Source organism: Neocloeon triangulifer, unplaced genomic scaffold, assembly GCF_031216515.1.
Source record: "Neocloeon triangulifer isolate White Clay Creek 2 clone unplaced genomic scaffold, ASM3121651v1 ptg000017l, whole genome shotgun sequence".
Lineage (NCBI taxonomy): Eukaryota > Metazoa > Arthropoda > Insecta > Ephemeroptera > Baetidae > Neocloeon > Neocloeon triangulifer.
The window spans coordinates 8,414,520-8,432,527 of NW_026775559.1; the positions used below are offsets into that span (position 1 = coordinate 8,414,520).

The window sequence follows — 18,008 nt, forward strand, 5'->3', positions numbered from 1 at the left end:
TTTCTGGCGCATCTGTCTCCATATCGAAGAACAAACTGCATTATTTCTGAGTGCACACAGGGAATATCCAGATTTATGATCTTCGCATTATTAGATTACGTGCCGCGGCGGCAGAAGAACAATACGATTCGCATTAAAGCGTCCCAGACGCCCAGGGGGATGAAAGTGGCATTAGGGGTAAAAAATGGAGCGCGCATTTCCCGAAGGTGTAGTGCGGGTTGCATACATTTGCTCCTCTCCCCCATCAGATTCGTTTCAACTCCTGATAAAGTGACAAATAAATTAATTCAAAATGGAATAATAATTTCTAATTAAAAGGCGCGGGCCCGATTGGGCGTGAAGATTCGCCAAAATGACAAAGGTGTGAAAAAGGGCGACACTTGATACACGTGTGTCGCTCGAAACTCGCGTGTGTGCAACTCAGCGCGTTACTCGACACCGCGTTCGTGTTATTCGTCCAACCCTCTCTTTCTTTCTTCGGCTCCTTTCGAGTGCGCGTAATGCGTCGTGTATCGGTGATTCGTGATCCACACAAAACATGACTCTCGCTTGTTCTTGCAACGGCTTCTCTTTAATTTCGCGTTATGCAAATTTATCAGTGCTGACAGCCCAGTTTAATGGAAACGTAACACTCGGCAGTCTCTCAGTCAGGTGAGGAAGCGGAATGAATTTTTTTCTGCTCTTCTTTCTTGGCTGATTTTATCTCTCTGGGCGAAAAAGGTTCTTTGTGCTCCTTTAGTGGCACTAAAATACTCTGCCATGCTGCTGTGACGCCTGCCGTCAACGCAGCATTTAATTAAAAACAAGATTGTACGTTCGTGTTAACAATTTTTTCTAACACAGCCTTGAATAAATAAAAATAAATAGTTCGTGAGCGTCTTTTGCGTGATGGAAATACAAGTATTCTATAAATATATGGTCAATAAATTAAAATTTTGTTACTCTCAGATGCAAATAAATCAACAAATTAGTGTGCAATAGATTGAACAAATAAATTAATTTAATTTTTGTTATCAATGGTCAAATATAATTCAATTGTTGTTCAAGAGTTATGATATACACAATCATTAAATATTCCATTATAAATTTTGGACGAGAAAAAAACTTTTGTCATGCACATCACACTAACACATTATATAAACTTATTATTAGGAAAAGAGAAGTTTAAAATTTAATAAAAGCGATGAAAATTGAATGCTTAATTTTAAATACTTCATTAGGCTCGTGAATTTTATTCGATTTTTATGGGTCAAAAAGTCGACTATTTTTAGTTGATTTTTCAGAAATTTAGTTGCCTTTTTAGCTGGTTTTGGCCTAAATAGGCGGTTTTAGTCAATTTTTTTAATTGGATTTTTTGAGCTGTATTACATGAAAACATTATTCTCATCGATTTTCATGCAGAAAATGCATTTCCGTAACGTTCTGAGCGACGCAGAAAAAAAGTTGATCGACTAAAAAACACGGGCCTTTACTTCATTTAAATTATTCATTATTTAACCGAGGGACCAAGCATTGTTTTTTTCAGCAAGTATAAATGTAAAAGTACTACTTCCTTACCTTAATAGTTGAAATATGAGTTATTCAGCATCAGGGTGGGATTATCTGCAACAAGTAAACAGACAAACTTTTAGTATGTAATTGAGTTGCAGCAACAGATTAATGACGTAACTTTGCAAAACTTCAGAGCACACGGTGGTAATAAAACTCAAGCCTTATTTTTTGCGCAAATATTTCAGCTAGAGCGTGATGGGCATAAAAGGCGGACGGACATACATATACACAGCTCACAATTTATTCCCGCTCTTGAAGTATGCGCGCTGCAGAAGAGCAATAAATGAGAGGAGGGAAATAAATATTTGAAAAAGAGAGCCCCACCAGCAGCATCTCTCGCGTTATATTACCGCGCCACGGACGCGATAACAATCTTGGGAGCGTATATATTTTTATGTAAAGTTTGCATAACGACTGCTATTTTATCGACAATAACCGCTTATTTTCTATTGGTATTTTATATGAGGCAGTATTTTAATAGGGAATGAGAAATACCAAAGAGCAAGAGCAGTTTTTTTTAATTCCTCTAAATCAAAAGGTATGTTTTTGAAGTTGGGGCATCCCGATTTTAACTCCTTACGATCAGCCTTTATTTAATTTCACGTAAATAAAATTTTTATCATGTACAGCCAAAAGTTTTGCAAATATCTTATTGATTATTACAACGGATGAACGGATTGGTGAAAATTATATTGCAAAAGAAGTTTTCTTGTATATTGTCTTTGTTTCATAAATTATTAGCCACCTTTACTTTTCTACGAAAATAAAATCCTTTTCCTTTTCTTATATTGATAGTGAAATTGGATAAATGTTTTGCTGGTGTATATACTTGAATTTCTATATATAGCGTCCAGATTTATCTCTTTTTAAATTCAGATTGATCACAGCTTAATTTTTTTCCTCAGTATATATCTCACAATTAGGAGTTCCTCTTGAAAAACCATACCTGTTGGTTAAAAACCTCTTTAATAAACATGCAATTTTACATGACATTTCCACCTGGCAGCTGAAATCTCAAAAAACACTTATGAGGAAATTTCAGCAGAATAGAATGGCAAAACAGCTAGGTAGGCCCGAAGCAGCGATTGTCCCAAGTCGGACGCGGTATTTATTTATTTAGTAGTGCAGTGGCCACAGAGTCGTTTGTTATAATAATGGCGCGGAGGAAGATGGTTTCTGTTTATGGTTGCTTTATGGCTTGTAGTGACCATTTTACGACCAGCTAACACCGCTCTCGTTTTCGGTGCTCTTCTCCCGCGGCTACACGCGTGATGAATAACTTTATAAAAACGAGCCAACGCGAGATAGGCTGTGGATAATAATTAACTTTTTAATACCTCCAGTAGAATTTGGGAACGTTGTAAATTACGCCCGTGCGACAGATCGTATAATGGATTAATTAGATTTTAAAAGCAGGCAAGCAGCTATATAGCGCGTGAATGAAAAATAACACACGCCGAGCTCAAAGCTTGTCCCGGTTGATGGCTGACAGCCCGAAGAAATAAACGGATTAAATTAATTATGTCGGCTCCGCTTTCACGTGTGTGGAGTTGATAGGTCTGTCAACGGTTTGTCCTTTGGGGATTTATTTACACTTGGAGAATGTCACAAACAGATCAAAATCTTCACTAATGTGGTGAAACAATAAAGAACAAAAGCAATGAAATTGTTATCAAAATCGGTAGTTTTTAATTTAATTCAAAATTACGTTTGAGATAAAGAAATATTCATAAAAGGACCTAAAAAGAATGTTAAATAATTTTTATTACTGCGTTACAAAATTATTATTATAGAATCTTTAAATTTTTAAATAGCTGCTTAGCTATTACAGATTACTTTTCTTATGTTGTTGTTTATTTTACTTAAGTCATACATGAAAAAATTGAATTGGAAAAATGAGCAGAAAGGGTATCACAACTAGCAGAGGTCTGCTAAAACGCCCGACATCAACAAGAGATCGGCCACCGCGTGAACCCACATGGGTTTTCAGATGAAAATTTTTTAATGATTTTTTCGAAATTTAAAAATGCCTGTTTTTCACTAATTCCACAAAACGTTTCTGGTATTAATTATTATTTGATATCAGTTGTGATATGAAAAAAAAATACGATGAACTTTGTATTCCACCTTTTTCTGTACTTATTTAATGTATTTTTTTTCTACCTTGAATTCAGACATGTGTATCAAATAGAGAATAAATAAGTATGAAATTAAATTACTTCACCTGAGTTTTGAGGGTAAAATTATATAAAAGTTCCATATTTAAATTAATATTTCATTATTTCATTCTATAGCTTGGAGAATAATTATCTCACGTTGTATAAGTTCTAATGAAACTGCATAATTATTCCACATTGAAGTGCACAGAGTTGAGAGGGTAAGTGGAGACAGAGGTCTTGCTGCAATCAAGATTTTAAACAAAATATCACGTCAGGCACACGGTATAGAGAGAGAGAGCGACTGACTCACTTTGTCTCAACATTCAAGTGTCTATCCGCCGCAGTGCAGGCATTGTGCCGAGCGCGCGCGAACACAGAGAGTAGCGGCGCGACACATGAATGAGTAATTACACTGGCAATTATTAATCCTCGAGCGGTGCAAGACACACGTACACGCCGAGATTATTATTAACGCGCGAGAGAAGAGATTTGAGTGTCTCGGCAAGAATTAAACTCCTCTTATACGCGATCGTGTGCCGCCGAACGGATAATTATCGCGCGAGGGTGCAAGGCGAAATAATCATTGCTCATAATAATGCGCGCAGATTACGCGCCGTGTCGCGCCCACGCACTCGAATTAATTGCCGATGTACGTGCGATTCTCGCAGTTTGTTTGCACCCATTGTCCCAAATAACCTGCGTGCGATTGTAATTAACTGCAATCACACTAAGAATCTTCACATTAAGAATTTAAATATATTAATCTTCTTTATGAATTTGCTGCTGATATTAAAAATTTAAAAATGAAAAGTGTTTTTTAACTTTTTTTTACCAGTATTATTAATTAAAAAGCTCACTTTTTTACCATTACACCAGCAGTTTATATAAAAATATAAAGAAATGCAGGCAAAAAAAATTGAAAATTATAAATAATTATGAAGTGAGAATAATTGTAATGTCCTTTAATAATTTTAATACTTAAAAAATTAGGAAAAAAAAGGTTTTTGAACAAGAATAAAATCTTTATTCTTTCCTAGGGCTGTGCGTTTTAGTCTATTAAGAAGGTCAAAATAGAGTTTTTAAAGTCGATCTCCGGCCATAATTCAGTCGATTTTCGACCAAAGGTCGTCTGATAAAGTCCATTTTGGAGATTTAATATTCAAGGCAAAGACTGCAAGGATTGAAGGCGGTTAAATAAATTGTCAAAAAATTTAGCAACAAATGATCCAAACGGTCTGTCCGAATTTTTAGATGGTTTAAAAAAAAATGTTTTGTTGGGACTTCGTCACTGGGCCCGGGGATCCAGGAGTGTGGAAAGGAAAGAACATTTCAAAAAGGGTTTTCAACGTATTAGAACTATATTTTGACTACAAGTCAATGTAGAACTATATTTCGACATGAAGTCAATGTAGAACTATATTTCTACATCAAGTCAATGTAGAAATATATTTCGACATCAAGTCAATGTAGAACTATATTTCAACATCAAGTCAATGTAGAAATATATTTCGACATCCAGTCAATGTAGAACTATATTTCGACTGAAGTCAATGTAGAACTATATTTCGACATGAAATCAATGTAGAACTATATTTCAACATCAAGTCAATGTAGAAATATATTTCAACATCTAGTCAATGTAGAAATATATTTCAACATCAAGTCAATGTTGAAATATATTTCAACATCAAGTCAATGTAGAAATATATTTCAACATCAAGTCAATGTAGAAATATATTTCGACATCCAGTCAATGTAGAAGTATATTTCAACATCTAGTCAATGTAGAACTATATTTCAACATCAAGTCAATGTAGAAATATATTTCGACATCCAGTCAATGTAGAACTATATTTCAACATCCAGTCAATGTAGAAATATATTTCGACATCCAGTCAATGTAGAACTATATTTCGACATGAAGTCAATGTAGAAATATATTTCGACATCCAGTCAATGTAGAACTATATTTCGACTGAAGTCAATGTAGAACTATATTTCGACATGAAGTCAATGTAGAACTATATTTCAACATCAAGTCAATGTAGAAATATATTTCAACATCTAGTCAATGTAGAAATATATTTCAACATCAAGTCAATGTTGAAATATATTTCAACATCAAGTCAATGTAGAAATATATTTCAACATCAAGTCAATGTAGAAATATATTTCGACATCCAGTCAATGTAGAAGTATATTTCAACATCTAGTCAATGTAGAACTATATTTCAACATCAAGTCAATGTAGAAATATATTTCGACATCCAGTCAATGTAGAACTATATTTCAACATCAAGTCAATGTAGAAATATATTTCGACATCCAGTCAATGTAGAACTATATTTCAACATCAAGTCAATGGTCAATGTAGAAATATATTTCGACATCCAGTCAATGTAGAACTATATTTCAACATCTAGTCAATGTAGAACTATATTTCAACATATAGTCAATGTAGAAATATATTTCGACATCCAGTCAATGTAGAACTATATTTCAACATCTAGTCAATGTAGAAATATATTTCGACATGAAGTCAATGTAGAACTATATTTCAACATCTAGTCAATGTAGGAATATATTTCGACATCCAGTCAATGTAGAACTATATTTTAACATCAAGTCAATGTAGAAATATATTTCGACATCCAGTCAATGTAGAACTATATTTCAACATCTAGTCAATGTAGAACTATATTTCAACATCAAGTCAATGTAGAAATATATTTCGACATCCAGTCAATGTAGAACTATATTTTAACATCAAGTCAATGTAGAAATATATTTCGACATACAGTCAATGTAGAACTATATTTCAACATCTAGTCAATGTAGAACTATATTTCAACATCAAGTCAATGTAGAAATATATTTCGACATCCAGTCAATGTAGAACTATATTTTAACATCAAGTCAATGTAGAAATATATTTCGACATCCAGTCAATGTAGAACTATATTTCAACATCTAGTCAATGTAGAACTATATTTCAACATCAAGTCAATGTAGAAATATATTTCGACATCCAGTCAATGTAGAACTATATTTCAACATCTAGTCAATGTAGAACTATATTTCAACATCAAGTCAATGTAGAAATATATTTCGATATCCAGTCAATGTAGAACTATATTTCAACATCTAGTCAATGTAGAACTATATTTCAACATCAAGTCAATGTAGAACTATATTTCAATATCAAGTCAATGTAGAAATATATTTCGACATCCAGTCAATGTAGAACTATATTTCAACATCTAGTCAATGTAGAACTATATTTCAACATCAAGTCAATGTAGAAATATATTTCGACATCCAGTCAATGTAGAACTATATTTCGTCATCGTGTGAATGTAGAAATATATTTCGTCATTGTTGAATGTAGAACTATATTACGTCATCCTTTGAACTGTACAAGATTTTTATATGGTTGCTGAAAAAACATGTTTTTTTCTGTCGAGACCGTCACAAGGGTTGGCCAGGGTTCAACATTATAGTCGATTTAATTGACTCGAAATTGCATGATTTGTGCTCATTTCATAACCCCAACATCATGCAAAGATGAGAAATAAAAAATATGTTGATGTACTGAAACGCTCAACCCCATTTTTTCCCTTTTGAGTCTAAACTTCTTTACAAAATTATGAATTGTGGATTATGGAATTGCCAAAATATTATTAATAATAAAAGAACAAAGTTTAGTCAACCAAGACAAATGGGGTCTTTTTGATCTCGAGTTCTTGTCAGTGGAAGTGCCGTTAAGTCCAACAATTCATTTTTCTACAAATTGAATGCAAATAATGGGCAAATAAACAACAATCACAAGAAAAATCATTATTTCAACAGTTATTATTTTAACTTCAAGATTTAATTAAAATATAATTTTAACATTAAACAAAATCAAAACACGATTTATGGTACCTAATATTAAAAATAATTATTGGAGCAATTATTCCATTTCCATAATGGAATATTTTTATCAGAATAAAAATGCACTGGAAAGCTTTTCAATGAGCAACTCGTTCTCAGAACTCACTTAAAATTCATCTCGAGTTGAGTCTGTACATTATTTTCCAATCTCAACCAATGCGCACATTGCCCGTTTTCCACGAAGTAATTCAAAAGTCGGTACGAGAGAGTGTAGAGATGCATCCCTCTTTGCAAGGAGCGCAGCAGAGCAGATATTTATAATTTTAAACTCCGCAGCGTGAATTCGCATTTTAACAACAACGTATATATTCAGTATATTTATATTTAAACATGCGCAATATGCGCACGAGCATAAAACGAAATGCAAAAATAAAAATAAGAACGAGAGATAAAACTTGCACACCAGTTTTAATTAAAATGCGCAAGACGTGGAATAATAAACGCGAGAGGCCGCTTTCGCCTCTTTAATGTACGCGCCGTCACGGCAAATAGAAATGAATACGTTGGCCCATTAGAGACCACGATAATTATTTCGTTACTCTCTGACAGCAGGTCATTTACGGCATTGTTCTTAGGAGCATGCAACGAGTATGAAAAAAGAATAAGCCGGCCTCTCTGGAACAAAACGCTGCATCCCATTTGGATGAATATAAAAAAGCGGCACGACGGGCGAGTCGTGAATCTCATTATTTTCCGGTGTGGGAGTGCCGACCGACGGATAAATATCTTGATCTCCATTCCTCTCTTTCAACGCCGAGTGTAAAATCAAAAGTTGCGTGCCAATTTCAGCAATTTCAACTCAATAAATCAGCCAAAGTTTTGTGTGTACGTGTTTCATATTAATTGACAGCCGGCCAAGATCGATTTGTAGCAAATGCACTTTTCGTCCGACTTACTCGAGGCCGTAAAAGGCGATTGCTTGACCAGATTGCACGTGTCAATCAGAAAGATGGATGGAGTCGATTTAAAGATCACTAACTGCAGATCATTCACTCGCTGTCACACGCGCGGCTGAGGCCCCACGCCGTATTTTTTAAACGCCGTTTTGTTGTACAGAGTCAAAATCGAAACAAGAGAGATGAGAAAGAAAACGAGAGCGTGCGCCAGACCTCTTTGTTTGTTGAAAAAATATTCAGGAGCCAATTAGAGAAAAATTTAACATTTTGTATACACAAAGGCTATGCTTGGGTCACCCTTACTTGTCCTGAAAGAGTTTTTAGTAATATTTTTTTGAATTGCAATTATTTACAAGAAGCATTTTATTAAATTTAAAAGGGCACAATATTAAGATGATAATGAGATGAGATGGTATGTAAAATCTTAATTGCATAAATAATTGTGTGAGACACAATACGATTTAAAAATACATAAATAAATAGGATGAATATTTTTATTCTTAAATTTATTTTGTATAATTTAAGGAGCAACAAACACCCATGATATGTATATTTCTTTTTCATTCTGTAAAAGTTAATTTTTGAACAATAAAGGAGCTCCCAGTCAGTAAGAAAAAAAAAACGCTTACTCTCATTGTGTTGAAAAAGCAGCAAACCGGATTAATTAATTAAATAATTAATTAGGAAGCTTAATGAGTTGGTATCCGACAAGCGCAATTAGCCGAGGCGCAAACAAACAAAAGGGATAATCGGATTAGTCGTGACTAATGCTTTAATTAAGAAATCCATTCGCGAGAGAGCCCGAGTCGCTCTGGATTTGACGCATGGCAAGAGTGGCGATCAAAACTTTTACAATCATCTTTTGTGTGCAAGGAAATTTAATCTGATTGTTCTGGTGAGAAGCTCTTGCTTGTACAACTTTCTGCCCACCAACTTTGCACGTTTGACTTTGATTGGTTGATGTTTTGCGACTTCCTCTCATCTGCGGAGCGAAATTCAATATTTCACTGCAGGGGAAGAGCGAAAATTTCCATTGACTCCTTTCAAGTGCATGCGCGCTTGCATTTTGATTGGCTCCTTCCTTTGTTAGGGGTCGGAGTTTGAAAAATAATTCAAATTTACTTTCAAAAATTAAAAATTTGAATATTAATAACTGCTCTTTGGGCGATGAGTCTTCCTTTCTGTCTGCCAGCAGTCGCGAAAAAAACTGCTTCATTGGAAAACCTGTGTGGCATTTCGGCCACGCGGTAATTGCACTATCTGATCCCAAACAATTCCAAGTATTTAGCGGACCAGACACAATGACGGGCCCTCATCAATAATGCATACAACGGACGTATAGAAAAGTAATGCAGCATCATTAATTTGGTCGCGTCACTATGACAATAATGGCATCGAAATTTATACACACATATACATGCATGTTACATCGACGCGGGAGTATAATATAATGAATCGGCGAGCGCGTCGCAAATGGACCGCAAATGAGCATGATCAGGCAGATTCCACGGCCCGCCAATTCCCCTTCTGCGAACCGCGCGCGCGAGCCTTTTTGTTTTTGCAGATTCAAGCAGCTTAATTAATAACGCATTGTTCCATATGGATTTCGGTTCGTCAACCTCTAAAAAGATCAAGGTTTCAATTGAAATAAAAAATTTCAAAATTCAATTCAACTCACAGGCAAACATGAAACTTCTTGCAATGGTAAAAAAGGAACAATGGAAATTTGTAAAGTTTCCAATGAATAAATTAAATTAAAAAAAGTAAATACTCAAACCTATCATTGATGTGTAGGTAAATTTTTTTAACTAATTCTGCCTAATTTAGCATGACTTTTGAAAAAACAGAAAGGCACGAAAATTTACATGAAGTGAAGTTTTAACATTATTTTAAAATAATACCGTAACATGAATTATATAAGTTCAAAAATTTTATTTGAAATTTGTCTACTTCAAATAAGTCAAGATTAAAATTTGGGTGAAAAAAAACAACCTCTCCCATAATTTGAGAGGCATATTAAGAAAAAAAGTAAATAAAATTATTAATGTTTCCTGGTCAACAAATTACATAAGTATATATAACAAATAATAAAAAGATCCAATAAATATCTGTAGAGCTGCTTTTGTTTTCCTCTTCAATTCTGCAAATATGGCACAAAGCAGATATAGCAGAGCTCGATATTCTAAAGTATTTCCTACTGGTGCTCTCATCAGTCGAATTCCACTTTGCGCCCATGCGAAAAAGTGCGCGAAAATGCACTCTGTGTGAGAGCTGCTCGTTCGCATTCCGCTCCCTTGCGCAAAACCCGTCGGATGCTGCTGCGGTGTGGAGCCCCCTTTTTGCCTCCCTGGCGAGAGAGTTCATTTCGGGCATCTCCCTACTGTTGTTACTTCTGTGGATTGAGTTTAATCCTGGATTAGAGGCTGCGGTGCGCGCAAAAAGAAAAAGACGCTCTTCTTCCATCAGCAGTCGTCGCCTGCTTTTCAAATTCATGTATGCATGCCCGTCGCGAGTTTATATATATTATATTTTTCTCCCAAGACGTCCTCATTCGCATACAAAAGCCGCTCCGCAAGCGTCCTGATGGGAATTATAATAAATTGCAGCATGAAAGAAGAGATGCACCGCATCAGACGCACCAGCAAGTTATTTCTGAATGTAGTTTCTTCTTCCTTGCAAAGCTGCAGGAATAGAAAAACAGCTTTTCTTTGATTGAAATTGTTTCTATGAATATAATTTTATAATATTGCTTCAATTTTATTTAAAAATAAGCAACTCTACTTTAATTTCATTGAAATATATTGAAACCGCTCCAGGAAGAAATAAATCCACTCACGAGGGTCATAAAAGTTGATCTCATTAAAGTTCCAGCTACACAAGCCGCAGTTACAAAGTTCTCGCTCAACACAAAGCAACTTTTATATTCATTTGCAATTAAGTTGAAATTGCGCGGAAAGTTGGCTGCCACGTTGAAAATAAACAAAGGCAAAGCCTTGCTGCTTCTGCTGCGGAAGAAGAGAAGAAATAATGGAACTTTGCAACACCAGTCTCAAGATTAGTTTTTCCTCGTTGTTGAAATCCACTCAATTTCAAGACACACCCCAACAGTGGATAAAAGGAGAGCAAATTTTAAATGTATTGGAAGCAATAAAGCTTTTCCATTTCGCAACCGTGAATAGTGTCTGAACGTAATCATTGAACTATAATTAAATTTTTAGCATTAATTTCCCTTGTAATACAATGCTTTTTTATTCTACAGTTTCATTATTAAAGAATAAAACCTTGTCCTGAATATTAATTTTGTTTATTTTTGTCCAAATTGTTACATCACATTGTTTACATTCAACTGTTGACAACAATTTACTTGAAAAGAAAAGAAATTGTTGAACAAAATGGCACCACCACTATAGCAAGAATTTTGCTAAAATGTATTCCGAGATAAAAAAAAAATACCCCATACACCGCAGTGATCCTCGGTTGACTAAGTTTTTGTTCTTATAACTAATATATATTTTTGTAATTTGCATTTCTTTTGTCAGAGAGCAGTGTTAAAAATATACTGAGTCCTCAAAACAATTGCACTTTGAAGTATAAACGCCCTCTTAATAAAATTTTTGCCTCGCAAAAAGACGTGTCGCTTGGATAATGCCATTATCGTTATTCCAGTCCACCGCCCACAGTAATGAGGCATGACGTAAAAATAATGATTTTCCAGGAAAAAGCCGGAAGCTGAAAATAATGCTAAAATTAGCACCGATTTCAGCCACCATATTGCTGCCGAGAAAATACACAGCCCAGTCTGTTATATAAATAGAGAGAGGCTGTAAAGAGGAACCGCAATGCCAAACCCAATATACCACACAACGCAATTTCAACGCCAAAGTGATTTTGTCTGGGCGCTCAATAGTTAATGTCAATAGTCCTCGGATACATAATTCCGCAGGCTGGTATGAGTGACACTGCTGTCGCGCGTGTTGCGTTGATTTGATTACACGCGACACTGGAATAATAATTACTCTCCCGCGCACCGACGCAGCTCCACAATTCCAGGATGGCTCTAATTTGATTTTGAAACTCGGAGGCAACACTTCGCGCCTCCCTAGAGACTCAACTTGTGTGACATATATATGTGTGGGCGGAATTAGATATATTCTGATATTTCCATAACTGAAAACTGGGAAATTTTGCTCTCTCTTAAACTAACCCCTGAAATAAAATAAATATAAAATGCAGCTGCATGACTTTTTTAGTCCGTTTAATATCGACATTTTAATGTCGCACACTGTATTTTATGACTCGACTCTCAGTTTTAATATTGTAGAGGCGCACTTGAATAAAGAGTCTATGTGTATAAGCTCCCTGCCGAGAATACAAAATAATAAGAGGGAAAAGTAGGAAATTTTTCAACATAAAGTGAAGCACCCTTCTCAGTGCAGTAAAATTCAGCTGCATTTTGAGCGTAAAAAAATCTTAACATTAAATAACAACGAGAGGGTAAAGTTGCAAACAAATTTTCAAATTAAGCCTTTTCATCAAAATCCGTCTTTGTATAAAAGGCGAAAAGAAGCTTCTGTGCGAAAATGACTTTCCCAGGCTTGAGTATAATGTCAAGTCTCTCTTTAAAATCCATAAATCTCGCTGACGGAGCACAAAAGGCGATGTTTCGGAAAAGAGAGTACACACCGGTTATTTGTCAACGCGCCAGCTAGCGTGCGTGATGAATGGGGGTTGACACCCCCGCGCTCGCTTTACAAGGCAAGTGCAGAATGCAGCGGTGGAAAGTGCACAATGGAGGCCAAAGTTCGTCCTTTGTCGTGCACCCATTTTATCGTGAATATTTGCATGCTGGGCCGGAGACAATAAATTAATCCGCGAGACGCACTAAAAAGGGAAGAAAGAGAAGCTTTCGCAGCTACAGAGAAAGAGACGCCAAGCGGGGGTGTCGTGTGGCGTAATTTTCTTATTATGAGTGTCAAGATTGGCGAAGAAACTTATTGTTAGAACGGAATTAATTTATTAATATATATTTAGGGTGCTTCTTATAGCATTTATTTTGATATATTTATATTATTTTATTTATAGAAGAATTATAATAAATTTTAGCATTATGGTTAATTTTTTTACTAAACGAAAAAAGATAAATTTTAAGATTTTGATTTGATTTATGCCAAAAATATTTTTTTGACTATACAATAAATAATGCTATACATATGAATGTGTAACATAATTCTAAGGCATGTTTGACCAATAAAATGTGAGGTAGCCTTGTCAAGTATTTATTGTATTGAAAATTAATGAAATAATCTATAATAAAATTTAAACATACAGAGACCAAAATGTAATGAAATGTAAATAATGTTAAGGCTTAACGAAGTATTCAAATTTTCATTATTCAAAATTATCAGTCTGGGGGCCAGAAAATAAAAATATCCATCGTGATAAATTTCGGCACCACGGGGCACGGATTCTCGCGGTGCACGCTCGAAACGAGAGGAATTTTGAATAGCCCCAGAGCTAACAAGAACGAGAGGAGCGTCATTACGCCCGAGAATAATGACGCGCCGCGAGAAGCGTGAAAGGTAAAAAACGAAATTGAGTTATCCATCCGCCGCTCTCGTTCCTGAACTCTTCTTCTCCGCAACACACACGAGATCAACTCACCTGCATGAACGAGAGAGAGAGACTAGTTTGGAAAATGTGTATATTTTCAAGAGGCGCACACACACCTCATCATCTTTGAAGCCGCAGCCCGCGGCACTGAATTCATCTCAATCATTTTCTATGTACCAACTATAATATACGCCGAGATGGAGCAGAGCAGAGGATTTTGGGCTACCACATAATGAGCCTCGAGACTCGACGTAAATGAGGCGAAACGCCTTGAAATCATTTCATGGGTTCTGTTAACACCTCGTCTCGGCAATACTTTTTCTAAGAAAAGAATTTCCTAATAGGACAAAGTTTGAGTACAAAAAGTATGATAAAATAGGTTATTGATATTTTAATGCAATCAAATTAATGGTTGAAAGCTGATTATTTTTTCAAATTGTTATTTTTTCAGAAAAATAAAATAACTTTGTGATTTTTCAAAGATTTAAAAGAATCTTTGAATAAATGTGTTTGCATTTCGATTCTCGATGTATTGAAATTGTAATAAAAATATTCAAATTTTTGGGCCTTATTTTTTTCTTCTTTTTCCAATAATTAAAATTTCCAATTTTAAATAATGTCTACCTGTATGTTTCAGTTAACAATCTGATTTCGTTTACTTTGTTTTAATTTAAAACACCTCAAGGTGAACTTCTCTACAAGATAAATCCTGAGTATCCTGACCAATGTTTAATTCATTCAAAAACCCACTTTCGGGGTTTCCTTGATTAAATTCCCTCTCTGGTTTTTTTTCTCCTTAGAAAGATGAAAAAAGGAGATGTTTAAAAAAAATTTAAGAGCGTCTCTCTGCTCGACTGCTTCCTCCGCGGGGAAGGAGCGAAATTTCTCGCAATAAATTTTTGCTTTCTCGCACAAGCTGCGCTACAGTGCGGAACTAAAAAAATCTTGAAATAATTATGGGCGCTGGCTCGTCATTAAAGAGAGGTTGCTATTCCTGTCCGCAGTGAGAGCAGCTCCTTAATGGCCAAACAATGGCACGTCCCCCGCGTGCTGCGCTGAAAACTCCTCCCCGGCGAGTCGCAAAAACAGCCGAATGTCTAATGAGCTTTTCTCCCGCGGCTCTTTCCCTCTGCTCCTCCTTATTTGCACCTGCTGAAGTTTCGCAGCTCTTTTGCCTCTCTTTTTGCTGTCACCTGCGTGTGTGTGTGTGCAAATAAAGCGGCCGGAAGTCGTTAGGCACCGAAAACAAACAAGACGATTTACATCAAACAACGAAATTCTTTCCCACCGACAGCTCAAATCTTTTTAAGAAATCCAATTCTTTTTCCAGAATCTTCTCTCATTCTTCAAAACATTGTTCAATTAATTTCTATGAAAGATATCATGACTTATTTTTAATAAATTTAATCTCTTCCATGGAAAAATTTTAATTTTTTAATTTCTGAACTTATTGCACGGTTCGTGCATGTTTCATTGCTCAATTTATTAAACAAATTTCAATGGCAATATCTCTGCATGCGAAATGAAATTGTTTTATTCGTTTGGGGTGGTAAACTGCGATTTCATGACTTGATAATCGCCCGCCGGCCGTCAATATGAGAACATAAAGCGAGCATATAGATTTTTTTTGCACAGGCGAGTGCAGGTTTGCGTGTCTCGGTGTTTATTTCTTGCTCACATCGCTCTCGCGATCCGCTGGCCGAGGCAAGAAAAAAGGCTGAAATTTACTTTAATTTTGTTCCTGTCGACTGGACAAACTGCGAGCAGGGAGAGCAGAGCTCAAGCCTGTTCTGCCACACGCTTGATTACACTTCACACCGCCAAGACGAAAAAGACGTGAAGTTAGTGAGAATAAAACTGAAAAGTTGCTCCGAAAGATCCGAACTGCAAAACAAAAATCTTAATAATCAATCGCAGGGTTTCATAATTTAAAAAATATTAAATCTTTATGAGAAAATATAACAGCAGAAAATTTTTAAAAATTTTGTTGCATAAAAGTCTAAAAGGAAATTCTTCAATATAACTTAATTGTATGTGATTAATATTTGTATTTTAGTGTTATATTTCACAATATCATATTTTATTATTAATTTTTTCAATATAAACAAATATATTTTATTTAATATATTTTTATGCCACCAAAAACGCAATCATTAAAATTTATTTTATAATTGAAAACAATTTTTTTAATAAATATAATGACAAATTAAATATCATTTATTAAGGAACTTAGTGATCAAGTTTGAGTTGTGATGAAATAAAAAATATCAATAGGAATGCCTTTCTGGCTGAGTCCCAAAAGTTCTGTATTAAATTTCGCATATATTCTTTAATCCTAAAGAATAATTCATAATTACATTAAAATGCTAAATTAACACATAATAAGCCATCATTTTTATTTATTTTATTATAAAAATTTTCAGTGTATTTATACAATTCTTGACTAATTATTTATCATATGCCAAAAATAGCAGAAAAAAAGTGGTTCAAAGATAATGCGTTGAGGGTTTTTCCATGTTTTTTACAGGGAAATGCAAGCTCTCATTATCAGACAAAAATATTATTTATGTACATATCGTACATGCATCCATCATCTCGGCACGTTGCCTCTTTTTCGCCGGTGCATAATACGCGAATTGCACGCCGACTGCTTAACAAACACATTTATTTGCAGAGAGAGAGACAAAGAGGATTGGCAGTTTTGTTTGCAGTGGCGTCGCATTTTGCATTATGGATGCAGCCAAGCAGGCACTCGCTGCTGTTTCACGATTCGCTCTCTTTTCTCTCTCTCAACATTTTTATCCTCGGCGTTCTGGTGCTCTTCATGAGAGGCGATTTTTAGCCTGAAACAGCTCGCAGACGTCTCTGTTTTATATCCTCAAGTACGTATGTATGTATACGTGGAAAGATGAGAGAAAGAGGGTATACGGCGAAAGGGAAGAGTAAAGAGCATCATCCCCATCGTTTCGCCGATGCTTTTGGCCGTTGTGAATATGAAATGTGTGCGTTTTCTACCTGCTTTATTCACAGCAGTGTGGCAGACAAAAAGTTAGGTTAGCTCCAAACATCAAAAAGGATTTCCTTTTATTTTCATGTGTAAATCTTTTCCGAAAATCACCAGATTTAAAACTTTTAAAACAAAAGTTTTCAATAAGAAAGAAGTTTATTGAAATGCAATTTTTTTATGTGCTTGTTTTATTTGAAGAGACATAGTCCTCTTATCACAATCACCAATCACTTGAAACTTTTGTTGAAGTAAAAAAGCTCGGCAAGTGTAAAGTCGCTTATTATAATTAAATAGACTATTTTAAGTCTCTCAAATTTGCCCAATAAACATGTTCAATATAATCTGGAAAATTTTTAGTTCTATTTATTTCTATTCTATTTGTTTAAAATTCTAGCAAAAATGTGCAGTTTTAGATTTTGATTTTTTTACCTTCAACTATTCGCTGTCCTTTTTGTCTCTCTCTCTGAAAGAGATTTGTACAACATAAAACAAAACCAACGCGGTCTCTGATACATAATGTAAGGCTTGGTATGTTGTTTTGTTTTCTTTTGACGCCGTTTGAATAAAACATTTTGATCTAATAATGCAAATGTCGGTGGCCATTACCGCGGCATATAACATTTAAATATCAGAGTGCTCTTGGTCACAAACACGACACAAAAAAAGAATACAAATCTTGCTTCAGGAACGAGAGCAAAAAGCAACAGAGAAAGAGACTCGGCGCCTCATGAATTTTAATTCAGCCGTGATTGATTGACCAGGTTTGGTCTGAATTCGAAGTGAACCAAACAAAAGCGGACACGAAATTTACATCCGGCTTTGCTTCTTGTCGTGATTTGAAACACAAAAAGA

The 18,008-nt window shown here is 35.1% G+C and overlaps 1 protein-coding gene across 2 annotated transcripts in view; it reads right to left on the bottom strand.

Annotated features, from left to right (window-relative positions):
• The window catches only part of LOC132203708 (semaphorin-2A), a 292,313-nt gene that overhangs the window by 191,033 nt on the left and 83,272 nt on the right, over nt 1-18,008 (bottom strand). For both annotated transcript variants that reach the window (XM_059631661.1, XM_059631660.1), the window contains exon 3: nt 1,558-1,602. The gene's annotated coding sequence lies outside the window, so the exon portion shown is untranslated. The remainder of the gene's footprint in view (nt 1-1,557; nt 1,603-18,008) is intronic.